Raw genomic sequence first — 7500 nt, forward strand, 5'->3', positions numbered from 1 at the left:
TTAACGTACTTCCCTTGATCTTTCCATGCTGAAAGAGACACAGAGATTGTACCAATTCCATTTGACGACATAGTATTGGATCGGTGGTAAGGATGAAGGTTGCTTCCAACATACGTAAATGAAAGGAGCTCCGACCTTGGCTCAATATCATGAACATATCTGCATTGTACTGGTCTGCACAGATAGGGTTGGCATCCAAGTGCTGTGCAATGGCAGATGAAGCAGGTACAGTTGCCCGTGATTGCTGGATATTTCTACATGCTCGCACTGGTTGTGTTCTAACCCTCACAATCTTTCTTCGAATTGCCAAGGGGATGTGTTGTTTGATCCGATCAGCCAATCTGAGTGTTGTGCGGCCCACCAACCACCTTCTCCGCAACGCCAACCTCCAACCACCTTCTCCACCATGCCAGCTACCAACCACCTTCTCCACCACGCCAACCACCAACCACCTTCTCCAGCACGCCAACCACCAAACACCCTCTCCACAACCGCCTTCAAAACAACGACATCTCCTCACCATCTCCCAAACCGCAGCCCCCCCAATACTCAACACGAACATCGCCTCACCTTCATCTCCGAAACGACGCCATCTTGGCGCCAGCCATGGCGAGTCTGCATCGAACGGCATCGCTGCAAACAAACTCGGTGGTTTCCTTCTCCCTTCAGCGTTGGTGATCTCGCGCACGTCTGCTCGCCGCCCGAGTCAGTGATCTCGCGCACGTCCGCTCGCTGCGCGAGTCGGTAATCTCGCGCACGTCCGCTCGCTCCAACCTTCGCCTCGGAATTCGGATCAAAAGATCGAAAGGGGCTGAGTCAGTGGAGGTCAGAGGTGAGGGATTGAAGGTCAGATCTCGCCTCACGGACCCGATATAAGGGCGAGCGGAGCGCCAGTTCGCAGTCAGTCGGTGGATTGTCAGTCTGGAGAGGTCAAGGAGCCGCATGGAAGTCTGAAGCCTGAAGCCTGCAGTTGCTGGAGAAGCTGAGGAGAGCGGAGGAGACGCGAGCGCGACTGAGCCTGCTGTGCCGCGCGGAGCTGCGTGTTCGTGTGCGAGCCGGAGAGAGCTCGCCAACCAGCTCCAAATGGTCTGAGGTGATCAGGCTTCGGAACGGTCCGAGCATCGCTGAGGGACGAACGGGTTCTTAAAGAGAGCATCAACTCAAAAAGAGCGAAGACCCGTTCGTTCTTCTCAGGCGTTGCGTGCCGGGGCCCGAATCACCAGGCCGTGGCCGAGCCGCGGTTACGCTTGCTGCCGTGGGGAAGGAACGTCGCGGGTTGCCCCAGCGAGGAAGGTAACCTGCGCGGCCTCGCGGAGCCCCTGCGGTCTACACGGCTTCGTGCAATAATGACTCAGAGAGGTCCAGTCTGCCCCACTCCTCTGTCCTGGGGCTTTTCTTTGCTTTCGAATGAATGTTGTGGCACCATGTCCGCAAGTAGAACTGTATAAGTGACTGTACATAATAAATAGACGGTCGTAGCGCTTTGTCTTGCTCGCGTCTTGTCCCTTCCTGCCAAATCATTGCCTGATTGTACGTGTGGGAAATAATAAATGTGCTTGTTTAAATGTAACCTGTTTGTCGTGTCATTTTCCCTCAATTGAACTGCCATCTTGCCCTCGGAATATAGTAGGCTTTTTATTAGCCGATAATAGAATCGGGCCAGCGAGGCCTCGCGATAATTCCCCGCTCCGTTATCCCAAAACGGAGCGAGCTGCTTAAAGCGGCTCGGGTCCAAGCAGGCCTCACTGAGGTACAATCTCTCGGTAAATCTACCCGCGCGATTAATTAGGGAAATCGATTATTTGGCGATCGGACCCTGTCGCGCGGGTAGAGTGCGGACAAGGTTGTGGTGTGCTTGGAGCATAGATACGGATACTTGCGAGATACGGGCAGCGGAGCACAAAATGGCGACACCACGTGGCGGAGACTCCGAACCAACGAGAGGGAGTGCAACGGCTGTCAGGACCGCGATAACGACGGGTTAGGTCGTAATTAATGGGAAGACCAAAATAAAACGTGTAAGAGGAGACACGAGGTGACGACGTCCGAAAAATTAAAAAAGAAAGCAACATTGAAGTACGCGGAGATGGTGAAGGAAGAACGAATGAAACAGGAAAAGGAGATCGGCCAATTGAAAGAAACGATGAGATTGGAGAATGAAGAACACGAGAGATGGTGGGGTAGAAAACAAAAACAATATGAGTTTGAAATTAATCAACTCAAGGAGAGAGCAAAATTTGAGTCCACAGAGATGGAAAAACTCCGGAAAGATAACGAACAGCTAAGGGGGATCAGAGAGGAAGAACGACTCAAATGGGAAGGAAAATGGAGCCAGGAAGAAACGGAAATAATGAACAAGGAAATAAAATGTATGGAGACGCGGGAGATAGAAAAAGTAGAGGAGACTACATGATAAAGACCGGGTGAAAGACGAGCACACACACACATAGAGGTAGTGGAGGACAATGAAGGGGAGCTCAGGGAATGTGTCGTGACCCGGTGCAAGCAGCCGGATAGCCTCCTTATGGAACGAGGGGATGGAATATTCCCTCCTGAAGCGGATCTCGACCAGGTGGGTCCGGTCGAGCTTTGCGAAGTAGAGGGGGCGAGTGCTGTGGACGGGTGCACGTGGAGCTTGGTGGGTTTGGAGACCCCGGGACCCCTTATCGTGGCACAAATCCCCATTGTGAATGTCCCGGTATGTGTGTTCACGAGTGTGGCGAAATGTATGCTGAAAAGCACACATAGTGGGGTTTAAGGCGGTGTGTGAAAGAGACCGCGTGTGTGAGTAAAATGGTGTGTGAGGTTGTGAGTGTGCCGAAATGCATGCTTCCCAGCACGCCGTGTGTGAATGAAACCCCCTGTGTGAGGTCGCTGTATGTGAGGGAGATGGCCGTCAGTATGCGGGAACACGCAACCGCATGCCCGAGTGAGTGTCATGGAGAGGTGTGTAAGCGTCATGGCACGAGGGGGTGTGTGTGTTGAATGGCGACAAAAACTGCGCCAGACAAAGGACAAAGGCCGAGTCGCGGCCGTAGTTATTTCGAGAACCGCGCCGGGTTTGCACAGCAGCGCGCGCGGGTCCATGCTGTGATACGCACGAGGCCGCCACGTGCGTGTCTGCGTGAGTGAAACCCGGTCCGTAAATGCCGCGGTGGATTCGAGCCGACCCCCGCAGACGGACAGAAGCTCGGCTGGGATATGGATTTGGACCGGACGGGTTCTCCACGCGAGCGCGTTTGTAAAGCTCTGATGAGCAGAGCACATGTGTTCGCGTGGGGAACCCCTCGAAATGCGAGGTTTGCTTTTAATGCGCAGGGTGACGTCGTGGCTGCACGTATGGTTGGAATCCGGCAGAAGGAAAATCTCTGCCGGATGGTACCGTCCGAGAAGGGACGAGGTGCGAGAAACGCTAACAGCTGCCATGACGTCACGGGGGTGAAAGAGCGCAGGTTGCGAGTTGCCGTGCCGGTGTGCGCATGAAAAAAAAGAAAAAAAAGCAAGCCTCGCTTGGGGTGAACAGGATTCTCGGGCAAGGGGTGGAAGACCCCCCTGCCCGGGCACAGGAATGGAACAAGTTAGGAGGAAGAGTTAGCTTAGTTAGACCGGCTTCATGGGGCAGGGATAAGTCCTCATGGAGCCCGTGGAATGGATAAGTTAGAGGGATTTTTGGTCAGATTTAGGATGAGAAATGGGAAATGATATTTTGGGACAGTGACAGACTTTGGATGTGTCGAGGGGACGTAGCTTAGCTACGTAGTGTTAAAAAGGATGTGCTATATTGTAAGGGATGACGAGGGAGCACAAGGTAGTTAGGGGATGCAGTCAGAAGAATGGCAGTATTCAGCGATGTGAGTGGTGAAATGAATGGAAACATGTTGAGTGAGTGAGGGCCAGCGGGCCTGTGTGTATGGAGTGAATGTAGTATGCATGGTGCAATGAGTGATTGGGGGGAGGAGTGATTCCCACCCAAGGGACCCCGGGGTCAGTGTAAAGTGAGCTCGTGGGTTAGTCAAATTGACAAAATGGAGGTCGTTTTGCTGTTGGTGGGAACGTAGGCTCGAAACCCATTTGGAGGGGTGCAGGAGCCCTGTTGACGGGCTGGGAGCGTGGCGGCGAATGGTGAGTATCGCTTAGTGGGTACCCCGGGCACCGGGCTAGTCGGCCGCAGTAGGCCAAGGGTCCATGGGGGGCCGGGATAGTGTAGTAGGCACGAGTGGGCCTGCATGATGTGGGGCCCGTGGCACCATTGGCCACGGGGGCAGTGTACTGGGCATCGACGACCATTTGAAAGGGACCCGGGGCGCCAACACGCCATGTGGGCATCGAGGGGGAGTAGCCGAGGAGGGCACTCCCCAGTTGTTTAGGGAGCTGGTAGGCTCGGAGGCAGTTGCAGGGCCCGGGGGTGCCATAGTAGGAGAATTGGCAGAGGGGAGTTCCTGCCAAGGGAGCCACGCGTCCCAGCCACGAAACCGTGCAAGGGCACGAGGGAAAATTTGAGGGCGAGGCCCAAATTTGAAAGGACATCAACACAGGCAATGGGAATCTTGATTTGTAGAATCAGCAGTTTAAGCGAGGGGCACTTTTGGAAAGCCACTGGGTAGTTTAAGGTTTATAAATGTTAGGGTAGTCAGGAAGTGTACCCCTCCGCACCATCCATCCCTTCGCTCGTTGTGGGCCGCTGGACTCACCTTGGTGAAGTTAGATCGCTGAAATCTGAGGCCATTCTGAGGCTTAATTGGGCCTCGACACAGGACACTAGCTCTCCCTTATTCCCCTCCAGGAAGGGAACGTAGGGGTTGGGAGTAGGCTAGGAGACAGGATAGGTTAGCCGGACAGAGACTATAAAGGGGGTTTGGGAGACTAATTATAATGGGGGAAATAAAAAGAAAATAAAACAAAAAAAATAAGTTGGGGCTAAATTTGTTTTGCAAACTAAGGGGGTGCGTATGGACAGAGACAGGCAAAGGCGATAGGTTGGGAGGGAGACAGTAGGGTAGGTCCGAGCCCACCTTCCGAGTGGCCAGCACCACCGCACTCCCTCCACACACGTGCAGGACGAGACAAGAGGCCGGCCAGTTCACCTGCCGGCTGTTTTACTGCAAGGCCTGTGCCGGTCAGTTCACCTGCCTGCTGTTTATGCTACAAGGCCTGTGCCGGTCTGTTCACCTACCTGCTGTTTTTACTACAAGGCCTGTGCCGGTCAGCTTCACCACCGGCCTGTTTCGCTACAACGGCCTTGTCTTCCTTGCCATGCCTTGTCTTGCCTTGCCATGCCTTGCCATGCCTTGTCTGCCTGCCTTTGCCTTGACCCCATGCCTGCTAGCCCTTCCTTGCATTTGCCCCATTCCATCCATCACCGTGTGCGCCAGGATCATCGCGCGAGCTGCTGGGACTGCCCTGCAGGCAGCCGCATCACGGGACTGCATTGAGCATCCCGTGCACCGTGTGTTCCATCCATCCATCCATCCATCCGCTCATTTTTGTTGTTTGCGTCAGTACCATCCACTGTTCTGCAGGGACTGCCTTGCAAGCAGCCGCACAAGGAGACTGCATTTGTGCACCCGTGCACCGTTTTGTGGTCACTGCGCTCATTTCAAGGGGGAGGCCTAGGACTGCATTGGTGCAGCTGGCCACAATCCCTGTTACCTGCATGTGTTTCATGAGCCAGAGACTGCGTGTGAGTAGCCTGGCTCCCTGCTTCTTTTCCCGCAGAGTCCATCAGTCCTGGACCATGGTTTCGTGTAAAATTTGTAAGGATAAGGAAAATTGTAAATGAGTTGCTTCCCCCTGCATGTGCGTCATAGTGCCGGCAATTTATTTAACTCGTCTGCATGAGTGGGTTTGTTTGGTTAGTTACTCAGCCCGTAGGTTATTTGTTTTTGGGACACGAATACACTAAATGTCGCACTCAGGGATCAGAAGATAAAATGTACTAGGGGAAACTTACACATGATGGCACACGAAAATTCGACGACTTGGGACGAGTCTGTAAAAAGGGGAGGGGGGTAGTGTTACGGCTGTGGAAATTCGCAGAACACCATATAGGTCCTTCGTTCAGTTGTGCCGATAAGTCCGTGTTCAGTTAGATTTCCCCACCATTGTCTAATGGGCTGTGATATTTGAGATAGTGTTTTTCTTTTACTCTCGTTATTTTGGACCAACCACAATGCCAACCACCTTCTCCACCACGCCAGCCACCAACCACCTTCTCCACAATGCCAACCACCAACGACCTTCTCCACCACGCCAGCCACCAACCACCAACGACCTTCTCCACCACGCCAGCCACCAACCACCTTCTCCTCCACGCCAACCACCAACCACCTTCTCCTCCACGCCAACCACCAACCACCTACTCCACGCCAACCACCAACCACCTTCTCCACAACCGCCTTCACAACAACGACATCTCCTCACCATCTCCCAAACCACATCTCCCCCAATACTGAACACGAACATCGCCTCACCTTCATTTCCGAAACGACGCCATCTTGGCTCCAGCCACGGCGAGTCCGCATCAAACAGGATCGCTGCAAACAAACGCGGTGGTTTCCTTCTCCCTTCAGCGTTAGTGATCTCGCGCACGTCTGCTCGCCGCGCGAGTCGGTGATCTCACGCACATCCACTTGCTCCAAGCTTCGCCTCGGAATTCGGATCAAAAGATCGAAAGGGGCGGAGTCAGTGGACGTCTGAGGTGAGGGATCGAAGGTCAGATCTCGCCTCACGGACCCGATATAAGGGCGAGCGGAGCGCCAGTTCGCAGTCAGTCTGGAGAGGTTGAGGAGCCGCATGGAAGTCTGAAGCCTGAAGCCTGCAGTAGCTGGAGAAGCTGAGGAGAACGGAGGAGACGCGAGTACGACTCAGCCTGCTGTGCCGCGTGGAGCTGCGTGTTCGTGTGCGAGCCGGAGAGAGCTCGCCAACCAGCTCCGAACGGTCTGAGGTGATCGGGCTTCGGAACGGTCCGAGCATCGCTGAGGGACGAACAGGTTCTTAAAGAAAGCATCAACTCAAAAAGAGCGAAGACCCGTTCGTTCCTCTTAGGCGTTGCCGGCCGAGGCCCGAATTACCAGGCCGTGGCCGAGCTGCGGTTACGCGAGCTGCCGTGGGGAAGGAACGTCACGGGTCGCCCCAGCGAGGAAGGAAACCTGTGCGGCCTCGCGGAGCCCCTGCGGTATACACGGCTCCATGCAATAAAGACCCAGAGAGGTCCAGTCTGCCCCTCCTCTGTCCTGGTGCTTTTCTTTGCTTTCGAGTGAATGTTGTGGCGCCATGTCCGCAAGTAGAACTGTATAAGTGACTGTACATAATAAATAGACGGTCGTAGCGCTCTGTCTTGCTCGCGTCTTGTCCCTTCCTGCCAATTCATTGCTTGATTGTATGTGTGGGAAGTAATAAATGTGCTTGTTCAAATGTAACCTGTTTGTCGCGTCATTTTCCCTCAATTGAACTGCCATCTTGCCCTCGGAATATAGTGGGCTTTTTAAGAGCCGATAATTA

This window comes from Eptatretus burgeri, chromosome 9 (genome assembly GCF_056783735.1).
Source record: "Eptatretus burgeri isolate ZD-2024b chromosome 9, Ebu_testis_v1, whole genome shotgun sequence".
In the NCBI taxonomy this organism is placed as follows: domain Eukaryota; kingdom Metazoa; phylum Chordata; class Myxini; order Myxiniformes; family Myxinidae; genus Eptatretus; species Eptatretus burgeri.